Source organism: Prionailurus viverrinus, chromosome D3, assembly GCF_022837055.1.
Source record: "Prionailurus viverrinus isolate Anna chromosome D3, UM_Priviv_1.0, whole genome shotgun sequence".
Classification (NCBI taxonomy): domain Eukaryota; kingdom Metazoa; phylum Chordata; class Mammalia; order Carnivora; family Felidae; genus Prionailurus; species Prionailurus viverrinus.
In genome coordinates, this window is record NC_062572.1 from 6,800,736 (window position 1) to 6,817,037 (window position 16,302).

The window sequence follows — 16,302 nt, forward strand, 5'->3', positions numbered from 1 at the left end:
TCCTTGGAATGTTCTGTAATTAGACATGTAAATTAGGTGATGGCCTGTGAAGCAGGACTACATGAAGAAGTGCCTGCCACTAGAAGATCCACATGAAGGTTATGATTTTAGAGTTCGATAAACAACCGAAACATGTTCCCCTTTTTAACTCTAAAAAGCCAGGTGCTTTGCCGAATGCTATTTAAATTTGAATCCTGCACTTAACATCTGTAGTAAAATTAGACATTTTTGTCATTTTAATTTTTATCTCAAAAGCGGTTTTCACTAAATTTTAAAGTGCCACTTGTGCTGCGAGTCTTTCAGAAGCTTTAAAAACTAAGTGTGTACCTAGAGCCCTTTAAGAATCATACAGGTAAATCCTACTTACCAGCCATGAGTGAGCGTGTGTGGCCTATGGTCATGAGGTTTACAGGTCTGATTCAACCAGTTATATTGCACAAACTTCGCAGGAAATTATTGTTGCCAAGAGTTCTGTGGCAGTTTGATAATAAACTACACCAGTATTCTTAGGACCTGTGTTATGAAGCTTTCTCCTTCTTATGTGTGTTTTATTTCAATAGATGCCTCTCAAATAGGGGGAATCAAGCCATAAATTTGCATTTGCTGGACATGATACACCATGTCATTGCTGTGACTACAACCTTCAAAGATATTTATCCACAATTGCACTGTAACAGTGACCAATATAATGTGAAAAACTTGCTTCCTCCAGTGCTGCTGATGGTTGGGCAAAGGCAAGTGCTTCTTGCCGCTGTTTTTAAAGCTAGGCAAGTACTGGAGTGGTGGAACTGTAAGCTCCAGGAGAGCCGGCGGCCATCCTGTCTTCATTCTTGCATATAGGCACTCAATAAATATTTGTGGATATGAACTGTCTTGCGATGTTAGTGTATTTATTTCTGCCGGGTAACCATGGGGTCTGCTTTTTGATGGTAGTAAGGCCTCCGAGTTTATGGGTTTGGGTGTAATCATGGCAAGGTTACAATGGTATGCAGGTGCTCAGTTCTGAGTGGCTGATGGGCAAAGGGCCTCACTGGAGATCTGCGTGTGCTCCTAAAATCTTCCCCAGTGGGTCTCAAAGGCACATCGTGGTGGAGGGAAGGTGAGAGTTTGGTGTTCGATGGGTCACCTTCTCTTGTCTCAGAGGGATTGTCATAAGGTCATAAAATGGGTATTTTTTTTTTAATTTATTTTTTTCAACGTTTATTTTTTTGGGACAGAGAGAGACAGAGCATGAACGGGGGAGGGGCAGAGAGAGAGGGAGACACAGAATCGGAAACAGGCTCCAGGCTCTGAGCCGTCAGCCCAGAGCCCGACGCGGGGCTCGAACCCCCGGACTGGGAGATAGTGACCTGGCTGAAGTCGGATGCTTAACCGACTGCGCCACCCAGGTGCCCCTAAAATGGGTATTTTAAGGAGAGTTCTGTAATGATGGCTTTCCTGGCCTAGTCACCAATTCTGACAGTGACCAAGGGGATGAGCAGCCTTTGGTGGTTTTGCTCTCTCTCTGTCTCAACAGAGTCTTGGACTGCTTTAATTTTAGCACTTGCCCTTTCAGAGGAAAGCACTCCTTTCAACTGCAGAAGGTGATATACTTGGTGATAGGGCAGCTGGGTTTTAGGTGTGCCCATTTAATTCTATGACTTCAGATCTTGGCAAGCAAGTCCATTCTTGCTCAGCCTAAATACACACTTCACGATTTCTTTTAAATTGCACCCACTACCCTCTTGGTCTCTTTGTTTACGACTGGAGAGTCCAACCGGGAGGGATCATCAAGATGAAGCTATTTCTGACCCTCTTCCAGTTTCTTCTGAGGTCGGTGGGCTGGAGCTGCGGGCGTACCCTCTGGCTGTTACTACTCCCACCTTTTCTGACGACCAAGGGGCGTTTTCCATCTTTTTAGCCCAGAGCGAAAGTATTCGGTGTCGTGGAAAAGAACTGGCTGCCTGTGCGCTGCAAACCGGGTCTCTAAACCGATAGGAGTATCCAGCATCTAGGTTTGGGCCTCAGTTAACTACCTCCGGTTTGGCCACAACATTCCAAGTGCTTCACGACGTCGCACGCGCTTTGTTCCCCTAGACTTGTCCTCTTACTCCTCAAGAACTTGATTGTTAAAAAAAAAAAAAAAGCTACTTAAGGGTGCCGATTGCCGCAAGCCCGCTCGTGCCCTTCCGCAAATGCACTTGGCTCCTCTAGCACAGTTACAAGTCTGACGGGCAAGGCCGACGCGGTTGCAGGAGCCACGAGCCCCCCCCCCCCCCGACCCCCACGCCCCGGAGAGGGGAGGGGGGCGAGCCCAGGCCGCGGCGGGGAGACCGCGAGTCGGCCCCCGAAGTTTGCCGCGTTTCTTCCGGCGGAGCCCAGCCCTCGGGGCGGGCGGGGGCGGCCCCTCGCCGGGACTCGCCGCCGCTCCCCGCGCGGCCTGACGGAGGCGCAGGCCCGCCGCCGAGTGGGGGAATGCGAGGCGGGCCCGGCGCGCACGGGCAGCAGCGGCCGCTGGGGCGCGCGGGGCACGGCGGCGCCGCGGCGTAGAGCTGTCCAGCCCCGTCCGCGGGCGCGCCCGGCCCCGCGCCCCGCCGGCCGCCGCCTCGTCGTCCGCCGCGACCCGCGGGGCCAGCACGTGCGCGCCCGCCCGCCCGCCGCCCGCGCCGACGGCCCGGGAGCATGCCCGCGGGGGCCCGGCCGCTCGCCCGGGGCCAGCTGGCGGCGGCGGCGGCGGCGGCGGCGCGCGGAGCCGCGGGGCGCAGCCGGCCGGGCCGGGGCCGCGGGGCCCGCGCCTCCCCGGCGGCGTGAGGCGGGCGGCGGCGGCCCAGCGCGGGCCGAAGAGGACGGAGCCGCGGCCGCGCCGAGCGGGGTGAGTGTCGCCGCGGCCCGGCCGGAAGGCGGCGCGGCCCGGGGACCCTCCTCGGGCCGGCGGCGGGCCCCCGGAGAGCCGGGCGCGGGGCGGCGACCCCGGAGGCCCCGGCTGCCCGCTCGCCCGCCCGCCGGGGAGGGAAGGAAGGAAGGAGGGAGGGGGGGGGAAAGTGGGAGACCCGGGCCCGGCCGCCCCGCGCGGGGAGGAGGGTGTGGCGCGCGCGGGGACCCCTGCCTCAGGAAGTCGCCCCGGAGCCCGGCCCCCGGGGACTCGCCGGCCCTCCGGGGTCGGGCCCCAAATGCTAGTTGCCGAATTTCCGTCGGTTGCGGCCGGGGCGCGGAGGACTCCCCTCCCCCAGTGACAAGTGTCACCGCGGTCGGGGGGCAGGTGTGTGTGCAGCACCGGGCCTGTCCGGGCCGGCCCGCGCTCTTGAGGAAGGGCCAGGAAGGGGCCGGGAGGAAGTGGTGGGCACAGCGCTCTGTCCAGCCCTGTGCGGTTTCCCGCCTCCAGCCGGACAGCCCTCCAGCGCCGGCTGTGGCCCGGTGGGTTGTGTGGGGCCTAAGCACGGGGCGTGGCCCTCGGAGAGGGGCCAGAACTTAGAAGAAGGTGCTCCCCCTTAGGCTGGAGGAAAATCTGGCCCATCTGCATCCTGAGAGTCTCCCTTTCCTGTTGTAACCTGGCGTGCCGGCTGTGTTAGAGCAGGCAGCTTCCCCTTCCAGCCTTTCTCGTCTGGGGCTCATGGCTGTTTGGGGGAGAGGGGTACACTTCCCGCCTCCCCCATGATGTGTAAATCCACCCCCCACAAGAAACCCCAAATCCGCATTCTAAGTAAACAATGTGCTTGCTCCGCAAATGTCATTTCAAGGCTTTTCCTCTAGCCCGGTCTCCTTTCAGTGGACCTGCTGCCCCTTTATCGAAATTCTAGATTCCTCACCCTACACTCCTCTCCCTGCCTCATAGGGGCTGGGGCACTTCTGCGAAGTCTCAGGCCTGCATGCTTCGCCCTCTGCAGAATCGGGATTCTTCAAAGGAGACCTCATTTGAGCATCTTTCTTGGTCCACTAGCAGCTCTCACCCCAGCGCCCACCTGGGAGTCCCTGGAGCTGATAGGGTAGACCCCTCTCCTTCATCTGGACCTGGACTAGCACCCAAGCGCCCGGCGGGACTGCCTCTGTTCTGAAGTGTCATTGCATTTTATGTCTCTTGTGTGGCTCTTACCGCGCTCTGCCTTATTTTAGTTACTTTTTGTGCCTGGCTTATCTCCCCTTGCTGGCTTGTGAGCTCCTGGAGGATGGGAGTGGAGTTTGATTCATTCCCAGTTCCTCCGGCCTGGCTTGGCACCCTGGGCACAGTGAGCTTCTAGATGGAGTAGAAGCCCCCACCCCGGCTTGCCTGGGGTGGGGGTGGGGGGCAGGCCATCTAACGCCTGGGCTGGTGCAGTGAAATTATTTTGCATCTGCTAAGAATCTGTACGCCCCGATCGGAAGAGATGCCCGGCCCTCTCCCTTTGCAAAAGAAACACCGTGAGTTAGGTAGGGCTGTTTTCTTGTAGGGAGTGAGTCGCCAGATGACTAGGACAGTACGAGCTCTGCTGTTCTCTGGGTGGTGAGCGTGGGATGGTCCTTCTCTCTGGCCTCCCACAGCTCACTGTGGGCGGGAGGCAGTGGGGCAGAGAATGGGACTCCCCGGGTCAAGGTTCCAGGCCTGTCTGTCCCACAGTGTCTGTGCGAGCTTAACTAAGACACTTGGTTTCTCTTGGTCTTGGTTGGTCCTTGTGGAATCTGAAAGAAAATTCCTCTGCAAGTACGGGCCCCTCAGGATCTGGGCCCTGCCTCTTCCCTTCTCTCTTATCAAATTTCTCTTATCAGGACCCAGGCTTGTCTTTACAGGCCTTCCCCAGGTAAAGGGGATCACCCCCACCTTTGTGCTACCCCAGTATGACTCACGGCGTGGAACAGCAGTTATCTGTTTATAGGCGCCCCCTCCCCCAACCTCCCCACTTAGACTGAGCTCCTGGGGGAGTGGTGCTGAGTGCTTTTCTCTGTACCCCCAGTGCCTGGCTCATGGTCTGCTCTCAGGAAAATGTTGGGTGAATGTCGAGGAGTTGGCTCGGATGCTGCCAGGAGCCCTTTTCGTCCCAAGCTGACTTCTTGTAGATTCTCAGGGGATCCACCTTTCCTTCCTCTCTATCTAGAGGCCAGTTTTAAAACCAAGCGGATGCTTCTAACCATCCCATCCGGTTAAGTCTTTCCGACTTGGCTTCTGAGAAGAGCTATTCATGGAGAATGTGCAGCGTTTGTAGAGATTAGAAGAGGAAACTGCTGGTCCTTCAAGATCATTGCCTTGCTGCTTTTGAAAAAGATGCCCCGGGCCATGTGCCCTGCAATGGAGGGGTCCTAAGGATCTCACTCGTGAGGCCTTAGCTCTGGGCAGGGGAGGTGGTCAGAGCCAGCAGTCATGTGCTCGCACGCCTCTTCTCGGCCCTGCTTACGTGAGGTCAGCCCCTTGGCAGACGGCCGTTCTGAAACCAGCTTACCAGGATCCCGTGCAGGGGGACACGGATGTGACCAAGTGGTCTTTGCTTCACCGTAGCTCATTCTGTTGATGTTTATTAACCTTCTACTGGGTACCTGGGGATGTTGTTAAATAGAGCCATGACAAATCCCAGTCTGGTTTGCTCCAAAACCTGGAACAGGGGGCATTGACCCCCTCTCTGCTCAAGGCTTCCTACGTAATCTTGTTTGAAAACTTTGTTTTAGAATCTGGGGCCAGGCAAACTTTGCCTCCAGCAAGAAACTAGGTTGCCACTTCCTTTGACAACAAGAAGGAAGGTGGGGAAAGACATGCCGTGTGTGCGTACTGTGTGACGGGCTTCCTCGTTAGTCCCGGGGGTTAGTAAGTAGTGTTCTTCCCCCATTTTCTCAGAGAAAGAAATGGAAACACAGGGAGATTAACTGATTTGCCCAAAGGCTCTCTGGATTTGTACCCAGTTCTACCTGACCCTCCCCGTACCGCCCACGCAGTCTTTTCAATTGATTTACAGTTACCTTTTCTCCTTGGCTTCCAGGATGCTTGGTGTACAATGCATTATTCCATCTAGCAATTGTATTCACTTACCCTCGTGGTCAGCATATTTATTCCTACTTTCCTTTGTGTCTGTGTGTATGTTTATGTGTAAACCTATCTGTATTCTTTGTAAGTCACAAAAGGTTTCTGGAAAACAGGACAGGTAAAGTGAGTTAAATACAATAAGTAACATTGCACCTAAAATTTAGGCCGGCTCACCGTGTGGTTAGGGAGATGTACCCCACAAGTTACACAGGTTGTGTGTGTTAACTGTTGCTTAAATGGCAGGCACAGGGGCACCTGGCTGGCTCTGTTGGTACAGCATGCGACTCTTGATCTCACGGTGGTAGGTTCAAGCCCCACGTTGGGTGTAGAGATTACTTAAAAATAAAAATCTTAGAAAAAAAAAGATATTTAAATGGCAGGCACAGAGGAGGAGACGCCCTTTCTGGGTCAGGCAATCAGGGCTGACTTCCTGGAAGAGGTAGGATTTGAACAAGGCCTTGACAAATAGGTGGAGTTTTCATGGCCACAGCACCTGTGAAGGTGTGTGGGATTTAGGGTCTAATTACAAAGGCCACACCAGAAAAGTGTGGGTGTGAAGGGAGAGGACTGGTCTAGAGGGTAAAGGGGGGGGGGGGGGGCTGGGTGATGCCTTTTCACACTGTCTCTAGCCCTGGACAGAGTGCCTGAGAACACTGGAGTTGGGAGAGTTGCACCCCGTTAAAGACTAGAAGTTGAGGCCAGCAGAAGAGAAGTGACTTGCCCAACACCCCTCTTTCAGCCTGGGCCCCAGGTCTCTGATTGCCAGCTCAGCGCTCGCTCTTTATACTAGCAAGGCTGATGACGGCGGCAGCCTCACACGTTGGCCCTTTCTTCCTGTCAAATGGGTAAAGGGGTGCCGACTCCCTCACACCCAGCCCAGCAAACACCATGACAAACCCAGGCTCAAGCTTTATGGCCAGAGACACAGGGAGCGCTGTTGGAGAGGAGAGCTGGCATTTGCTTTCATTACTCATATTAACAACTGCCCTTGCCAGAGGACGGGAAGAAAATTAACCAACAGGCCGGGTTCCGGTAACAGACAAATCAAAACCCGAAGCAACGGCCTTGGAGGAGAGCATGGAAAAAGCAGTTTCGCATCCTCTCCTGGCTGAAGGCCCTCATCCTTCGCAAAGCTTTTCTGTTGTGGGAATGGGGTCAGGAGTCGGGGTGCAGGGCAAGAGCAGAAAGTCTCCAAAACAGCAGCAGGACTCGGGGGACCGGGAGGCAGATCCTGTCTCAGAGCCATGTAATAGGCGGGGTATGGACCTGCCCACCTGCGGCTGCGGGAATGAGAGCCCCGCAGAGCAAAAGACTTCCACTCATAATGTATCATACATCGCTTGTGCACACAGTCCAGTCTCCTGAATCCCGGCCATTCCGTCTATAAGGTGTCACGAACACTACATCAGGGAGCATAGAACCGCTGCCCTAGGGGAAGGGCAGGCTAGGTTCCTGTGAGCCTCTGGTCACACGTTGGTTCACCGATCAGTACATCACCTTGTTTATGTATGTTTCTGTTTAAAGATGCCTAATATAGTAGATACTGTTATTCATTAACACAACACAGCCAACAGCAGTTACACTCACACCTGAATGAAGCTTATCTAACATGGGTATTTCCTCTGTGAGGCCCATCACTGCTCGGAAACAGGGGGCTGGTGATTCAACACTGGGCCCGTGGCCACTTCACATGGTGGAATCACAACGAAAAGCACCAAAATGTGAGAAAACGTGGCACTAAATAGAAAGCAAAAAGGACACTCGTTTACAGTCCTAGAGCTGAAACAAAAGGCAGCGTGTTACCTTGTTCAGCCTCAGCTGGGATCACACACACTGGACGACTCAAAATCCTTCCCTGCCCTGCGCGTGTTTGCAAATGTCCACGTCAGCACCACGACATGGTAACGTTAGTAAGGAATTCGTAAATACGGAATCCGTGAATAATGAGGACGACCTGTGTATACAGAGCGCTTCCACAATGGCTTCTTTCAACTTGAGTGCCACAGCATTCCTCAGAGATAAGGACGGACTGTTACCCAAACTTTACAGAAAGAGGAAACGGGCTCAGAGAGGTATAGTAACCTGCTTGCGCTCACAGAAGCAGCTGGGCGGGGCCGAGATTTGCACCCACCCCTGGTCGGCTCCCTCGTGGCTCTTCCTCCTCACGTCTGGCACACATGCGGTGGGATTCTTTTCTCCTCGTGTCTCCCCCAGTGCAGGGACCTGGTCTGCCATTCATGCCATCGTGTCCGCCCCCCCCCCCCCCCCCCGTGGTGTCTCCAGCATCTAGCACAGGGCACCTCATTGGTGCTCACTACGTACGTGGGGAATGGAAGCTAAGGCTGCAGATTCTGGTGTTTGCTATTTCGGGTGCCATTGAAAAGGACGAGTTCTCGGGCATAGGTCCCCTCCTTTGGCTCCCCTGTGCCCTCTTTCAGAAGGTGCACCCACCTCTCCTTTCCACAAGCCTGCTGTCTGGAGATGCTTGTGGGCACCCCGCCCCCAACAAGGGAGGGTCAGCAAGCCTACCGTAGGTCCCTCTAACTGCTCTCTGCTGAGAGGAGCTGAGAGTAGTCCTTCACCCAAAGGAATGACCCTCTTAGGGAGGTGTTTCAGGCCAATGTGGGGCTTCCTATGGCTTCAAATCCTGGCCTTGTTCCTCCTGGGAACCTTTCCAGAAACGTTTTGCCCCGTGTGCCCTGTTAAGAGCTGGAACGCAGGTAATACAGATGATTGCTCGTTCTTTTCTCTGAGGCTGTTTCCCTTTGCAGAGGTGGTTCCTGGGGATGGATGGCCTTTTCTCTTTGGGCAGCTGGGGGTGGGGGGAGCTCCCCCCCCCCCCCCCGCGGCCTCTGTAGGGCCTGGCTGACTCATCGGCTGTGCTGTGGAGCAGGGTGCCAGCTCTTTCCCCACTGCTGCCCTGCCAGGACTGAGTCAGGCTCTGCAGCCTGCTGGGCTCACCTGGCCTCATTCCACAAAAGAATCCAGCCCCCCGCTGGGGGCTTACCAGGCGCCAGGGTCCTGAGTGAGGGGGGTAGAGGGAGGGCCAGCTCAGCAGGTGCAGCCAGCTGTCCCCTGCTGTCCCTGTGCAGCCCTTTTCGAGGCCATCTCGAGGCGGGTGAGGGGGAGGGAGTGTGTGGGGTAGAAATAAGGTGACCATTCTCATTTTCAGTGGAGAATACTCGGGCACAGGTTGGCCGAGGGGCAGGGCTTCCCCGAGGTCCGGAAGCTCCGCTAAGGCTGGTTTTGTGATAGCACGTCCACTCCCCTCCTCCGTCCTACTGGAGGGCCCATTAATTGCTTTTCTTGGCACTTTGTAAGAGTTGACTTTTCACTTGCATTTTCATGAGAGGGGGGAAAAAACCCAAACATTTTCTGCAATTACAGTTTTTCCCTCTTGGGTAATCACAATGGAAAAAAGCATTTAAGTCCTTTGGAAACCACACATCAGCGAGGCTCACCGAGCCGGGTGGGGAGCACTCGTCAGGGCCAGACACGAAGGCAATTCGGCGGCTACCGTGTAGGGAAACAATCATTTCACATTTATTTTGGGTTTGCAGCATATTTCAATTAGTTCGCCAGTGTTGTGCATCTGACAGGCCAAACGTTTATTATGGTTGAACCATCTGGGAGGTGGGAGGCCCGCAGCCCTTCCCCCGTGGCAGTCGGTAACTACTAGTTTAAAGGAAATTTGTTTGATGTGTTGGAGAACCCGACGCTAAAACACCATTAATAACAAAAGCCTGGAGAGTTCTGAAAGCTCGCTCCCTGGTTTAGCCAGGGACGTGGATAATCCGAGACCTAATTTTTCCTCTGCGTGTGTGACATTTTCCAATACAGTGAAGCAAAGTTCTGAAGTGGCTTGTTTAATTGGTCCGGAGCACGGTCTGTATTAACCCCGTGCGGAAAGGAGCTCATTAATTTGGAGTTGGATGCGGCGAGGCCCGAAGCCCGTGCCTTTGCTGCAGGGAAGTAGCAAGGGGAGGTGGTTAACAGATCCCTGCATTAGTATGCAGCTGAGCTCCCGTCCTGTGCTGTGTGTGTTAGAGAACGCTGGTTTTATTCCGGTTCCCAGCCTCCAGTGACTCACCGTAGCATCGTGAGTTCACGGTAATGACTGCTGACCAGCCTGGTCCGTCCCGCGCTCCCTGGGTACCAAGGCTTACGGCACTCAATTACACCCATTTTTCTTTTTACCTCTGTTATTTCCCCTGGCTAGAAAGTCTCTTTCCCGAGGAATGTTCTGTCTGACTTTCCAGCGGGGGGGGAAGAAAGGAATTCAGAATCTTACGACGGGATGAACCGGAAGGAGCATTGGAAAAAACCAAGTCCAAGGGTTTGACCTTTCCGCGTGGAGGAATGACTTTCCGTTTCCCTGAAACCTTAAGAGCCTAGGGCTGGACGTGGAGCAGGATTGAGACTCAAGGACACAGTAGTGAACTGGAGGCCGGCTCATAAATTCTGGGCCAACCAGTTCACTCAAGTTTGTCCTGGTGGCCTGGTAGCTGCAGGACTGGTGTTTGGAGGGTTTAGGCTAATAATGGCACGTGTCTCGTACCCAGTTAGGTCGACCTTTAATTATGGACTTTTCCAGATACCGAGATTCCTGCTCCAGGAGAAGGCTCTTCCCTCTCGAAACCACAGTGGGAACCCCTGGTCTGGCCCAGCTGTTCCGCAGGCTGAGGGACTTGGCTTGTTTGTCTTTGAACCTAGTGCCTGGCACAGTGGCTGGTCGTGACGCAGGGCCTGACGACCATGTTGGGAGAGGCAGCAACTGTAGGGTCCAGAGGTGAAGGGGCCTTTCTTGTTTATCCACCTTTTTATAATACCCTGCGGTACACACGGTGCTTTTACCCACCGTGCCTCATTTGACCCACGTAAGTGCTGCTGTGCCCGTTTGCCAGGTGAGGAAACTGAGGCTCAGAGGGGTCATGAATTGGCACCCTGAGCTTCCACCTTCCCTGTTTCACACATGGGGACACCATAACTCAGAGAGGTTGTGATTTGGGCCAACTGCAGAGGAAGCTCACTGTTGACCTCGCCAGGTCCGGATTCCTCACATCCGTGTTCATGTTCAGTCACGTCTGTTACACGCCCTTGCTGTGGTGTCATGTCCCATCAGTATTCCTGATCTGATTCAGTCTGAACAGTGCAGAGGGCTTCTCATTTTGGGTCCGTATGTGATTTTCTCGCCTTTTTTCTTTTCTTCCTTCCTTCCTTCTTCCTTTTTTTTTTTTTTTTCCCCCAGAGGGGAAAAACAGAATTCCTTTTCTGTTTGTTATGTAGCTTTTGCTTTTCTTTTTTTTTTTATTTTTTATTTTTTCCAACGTTTTATTTATTTTTGGGACAGAGAGACAGAGCATGAACAGGGGAGGGGCAGAGAGAGAGGGAGACACAGAATCGGAAACAGGCTCCAGGCTCTGAGCCATCAGCCCAGAGCCTGACGCGGGGCTCGAACTCACGGACCGCGAGATCGTGACCTGGCTGAAGTCGGACGCTTAACTGACTGCGCCACCCAGGCACCCCTGTAGCTTTTGCTTTTCAAAGAGGCTACAGAGCTCCACAAACTTAGGCGGATTCCCTGAGACAGCAGGCTCTGAGGTCATGGCTGTTTACAGATTCGGGCCCTGATGTCTCCAGCTGTGCACCTGGGAGGCTCCCGATCAGAGACCCCGAAGCAGGGCCTTGGGCCACTGGGTATGTCTCGTGCTTTGTTTCCCTCCTCAAATGAGAACAGCATTCCTAGGAGAGTGATGGCTGGTCAACCCCTGTGTGTGGGGGTGATGAAGTTTTGGGGTGATGGTGAGGTGGTCTGGAGCTGACAGCCAAGAAAGAATTCTTGAAGATGTCTTTGGTGCAAACAGGTGATTTTATTAAAGCACAAGGACAGGACCCGTGGGCAGGAAGAGCCCTGCTGGGGCTTCATATACTGTGAAGTTGGGGAATAAAGTCAAAAGGGAGGCCTCCAGAAGGACTTTGATATGCTAACAACTCCTGAGATGCCAGAGGCCTTGCTATTGTCAGGCTACGGTTGTTTTCCCTCTAGTGAGGCATTAACATTAGGACAGTAGGGGGTTCCTGGAGAAATGTTATACTCTGGATTTGCTTCAAGTGTTTGTCAATGGGGCTGCAGGTTATAAGGAAATTTAATTTTACCTGCCATTTCCTTCTTGTCTTTGTTCCCACATCACTATGGAGGGGAAGTTGATACCGGGGCTCCGGGGAAACTGAGTCTACCGGTTTCTAGAGATTAGGCTACTGATAGGATTGCCTTTTCTTGTAATTTACTAAGATGTTTGTAAACCCGATGGAGACTCATGTCCTGTATGACTGTGATCTCTGTCAATTAACCATTGGTTTTCCCCTTTCTTTTGTTCTTGGGCAGCCAGGAGTGTCCAAGGAATTTCACACATATGCCACCTGGGGGCGGGGGGGGGGTGGGGGGGTGTTGTTAGCTTGTGTTTTGCCCTCCGCCTGCCTTATGCTCCCTCATCAGGGGTGGGGCAGGCAGTTTTTTTAAAAAGGGCACAGTTCAGAGTGAGCTTGTTGGGAAGGGGGAGGACCCGTTAACCATCCAGCCTGGATTTTTACCGGAGTCCGGGTCAGCTTGGACTCTGTCTGTCCCCTCTTCCTGCTCTGCTGCTGCCCTTTTCCTCACTCTGTGGCTCATTAGAGAAAGAGAAGGGACCAGAGTGGCCATGTTAGGAGTGCAGCAGGAAGACAGGTAGAGGAGGAGGAGGGGAGGTGCATAGGCTTTGTGTCTCCTCCCTGCACCACCATCACCTGCCTTCCTTAGTGTGTCCGCACTCCTGGGAGTGGGGAGAGCGGAAGGGCCCATGGCCCCTGGGCCAGAAGGAGCGCGGCTGATGGAGGTGGGTCCACGCAGGAGCCTCTGGCTCAGATCAGGGTCCCTTCACCTAGAGGTATGAGGGTTTGCTTTTCCCAGAAGGCCTAGAGGTGTATGTCCAGAGTGGCAGGTTTGGGTCCTTGCTCCCGATGGAGATACGCCCCTGGAGCTTGTCCCCCCTTGCGGTAATTCTTGGGCCCAGGTGTCCTAGCCACCCATGCGGCTCAGGGCAGGGGCCGAGTTACCTCGTTTTGGCGTGCCTCACCTTGTGCTGAACTTGGAAAAGGGGTTCACAGAATCTCTGAATGAAACATGGGGAAGGTGGCCTGGCCCACCTGCTTGCCTGAGTTTTCTTGCTTCCACTGAAATCCTTTCTGGTGCTTGGAATAACCCAGAAGGATTTCAAGCCTCTGGCTATGCTCAGGCTTGGATCCTGAAGGAAAATGGAGATTCCAGCCTGTGTGGCACATGGGAGCAGGCAGGAAGGGCCGCAGGATACCCTTTCCTTCCCTTTCCTTTCTGTAAATTGAAGTGAAATTCACAGAACATATAATTAACCATTTCTGAAGTGTACAATTCAGTATCAGATAGTACATTCAGAAGGCTGTGCAATCAGCACCTCTGTCTGGTTCCAGAACCTTCTTATTACCCGAGAAGGAAACACCCCGCCCCTTCCCCCACCACAACTAATCTACTTTCTGTCTCTATGGATTTTCTATTCTGGGCGTCCCATATAGAAGGAGTCCTACAATGCGTGACCTTTTCTTTTTTTCTTTTCTTTCCTTTTTTTCTTTTTTTTTTTTTAATGTTTATTTACTTTTGAGAGAGAGAGAGAGAGAGAGAGGAAGAGGGAGAGGGAGAGGGGGAAGGGCAGAGAGGGAGACACAGAATCTGAAGCAGGCTCCAGGCTCTGAGCTGTCAGCACAGAGCCCGACAAGAACTGTGAGAACATGACCTGAGCCAGAGTTGGATGCTCAATCAACTGAGCCATCAAGGCGCCCCTGTGTGTGACCTTTTTCACGTCTGACTTCTTTCACAGAAACATAATGTTTTCGATGTTCCTTCACGTTGAAACAAAAGTCAGAACTTCGTTCCTTGTTTTGTGTGTGTAACATACATATAATATCAAGTTTACCGTCGTAACCGTGTTTAAGTGAACGGTTCTGTGGCAGTAAGTGCCTTCACACTGCAGCTGCCACCACCGTCCGTCTCCAGATCGCTTTCACCTTCCCCAAGCAGAGACTTGTGCCCATGAAACACTGACTCCCCAGTCCCCTCCCCCAGCCCTTGGTGCCCACCATCCTACTTTCTGTCTCTAGGAACCCGACTCCTCTGGGTGCCTCACGTAAGTAGAATCATACAGGATCTGTCCCTTTGTGACCAGCCTATTTCACTTAAGACAGTGCCCTGACAGTTGACCCATGTTGTAGATTGAGACAGAACTGCATTTTTTTTTTTTTTTTTTTTTTTTATGGCTGAGTCATATTCCACTGTATGGGTTTATCCATACATCTGGTGAAGGAGACACTTGCGTTGTGATTCTGGGCCAGTGAGGTGTTGACTCTGGATGGGAACAGTGAAAGACAGCTGAACTAGGAGGGCCCGGGGGTCCGGAGGCAGGAGTTGTACTCTTTCCGAGGGCTCTGGCCTTGGACAATTGGACCTTTCTGTGCCTTGGTTTCTGTATCCATCCGATGGGTGGAGATGCTCCCTTCTAGGGGTGCTACGTGGATGCAGCTGTGTGTGGCATGGGGGACTGTCATGCCACTGTCTTCCTAGTGAGGGGCATGAGGCCCGGTGGTGCCTGGCCTTCCACCCATCTGGGGTCACCTGTGACTTCCACTTGCCGGAAGTCTCTCTCCCTGGCAGAGGTTCCAGAGAGCCAGCTCCAGAAGGGGGTGGCTGTGGGTCCTGCCTCTTGGTGGCTTTCAGAGCACTCGCTGATGCCTCGCTGATAGCAGTGCCAGTCGCACGGCCTCCTGAAGCATCATCCCCATCCCCGGGGCCGCTCCTTCATTGCTTCAGGAAATCAAAGCCAGGAGGATGACATCGGCAGGCAGCCTCCTGGGGTGGCTGAGTCAGAGCAGAAAGTCAGTCTGGAATTCACTAAGTCACACTTGCCTTCATTAGGCTAATTAACTTTTGATGTGAATTAGCTTTATGAGCTGCTTTAGGAAATCCATGACCAGGCTGGGGCCAGCTTCGTGTGCAGCGGTGCCTAGGAAGCTGTGCTGTACATTTCCATATCTGCCAATTAAGGATGCTTAATTATTAACCTAAGGCTGGGTGGCTAATGAGGAGCCGCATACGTTGTGCTTTATTTGAGCATTTGAAGGCCTTTTAAAATTAGCCATAATAGAGTCAAGATCGTACTAGGCATCATAAGCTGTGATCCATGTTGCAGATTGCTTGGATTGTAAACCGAGGCTGAGTGTGTGTGATTAGTGGAAGTTCACACAGATTGAGAGTGAGGTGGTGGTGGGGGGTGCTCAGTGTGTGTGAACTGCCAGCTAACAGCTAATGTGGGGAGTTCAGTGGCAAGTTCTCAGGCTAGCCTACCGACAAAAATACCACCCAGCAGACAGCCAAGTGACTGAGTTCTTGGGGCGCCTCTTCTGTGCCAGGTCTTCCACAGCCTTCTGCACGTAACCCCATCGTACGGATGAGAAACCTGAGGCCCACGAGGGAAAAGCGACTTCCCTGAGAACACAGAGCCAGTGGACTCCAATCCAGCATTCTGGCGCTCCCATTTTGAGAGCCCACCTAGGCATCTAAGCATTATGTGAACTTTTTTTTAAGTGGACAAGCTTGTCCCACGGTGCAGTTGGAGAAGAAACACTTCTTACTTCCAAGGCTTAAGTGGGCCTCATGAGGCCTGCCATGAAGAGAGCACTTGTTTGTGCCTGAGGGTTTGTGCCCAGAGGGCAGGGTACTGTTCGCTTGCTGGCCCTTACCCACGTGGAGTCCATTTGTCCAGGACCCTGTGGGTGAGAGTCTTCGCAGACTCCTCCAGGGGAGTGTCACAGGTGGTGATTTATGTTACCAGTGACCTGAGTGTGCTGTCACCTGTTTTCACAGCTCAGGGGTCTTTCTTTGCTGCTTAGGTGTTGGTCACCAAGTGTCACCGAGATGTCACAAGCCCCCATGCAGCTGGAGCTGCACAGACGCGGGGGGGGGGGGGGGGCGGGGGGAGGGCGGGTTTCAGGAGGTAGAGGTTTTATTTTTAGCCCGGCAGCCTCTGTGATTCTGTCACTATGGAGATACCAGGCTGGGGGCCCATGAGGCTCCATGCTTCCCCTGACATAGAGGAAAGAGGGTCCTGTTTCCTTCCTGGAACTTGGTTCCCTGGACAGCCTGGGCTTCTCACTTGAGACCTCAGTCTCTGTGTGAGTGTGTGTGTGTGTGTGTGTGTTTGTGTGTGTGTGTGTGTGTGTGTGTGTGTGAGAGAGAGAGAGAGAGAGAGAGAGAGAGAGAGAGAGAGAGACAGATGCCA

At 53.5% G+C, this 16,302-nt stretch overlaps 1 protein-coding gene across 13 annotated transcripts in view; it reads left to right on the top strand.

Moving 5' to 3' along the window:
- The first annotated feature begins 2,782 nt into the window (after positions 1-2,782).
- The window catches only part of PITPNM2 (phosphatidylinositol transfer protein membrane associated 2), a 145,299-nt gene continuing 131,779 nt past the window's right edge, over positions 2,783-16,302 (top strand). For 12 of the 13 annotated variants that reach the window (XM_047826726.1, XM_047826729.1, XM_047826732.1 and 9 more), the window contains exon 1: positions 2,783-2,851. The gene's annotated coding sequence lies outside the window, so the exon portion shown is untranslated. The remainder of the gene's footprint in view (positions 2,852-16,302) is intronic. The other variant, XM_047826728.1, reaches the window with a different exon arrangement.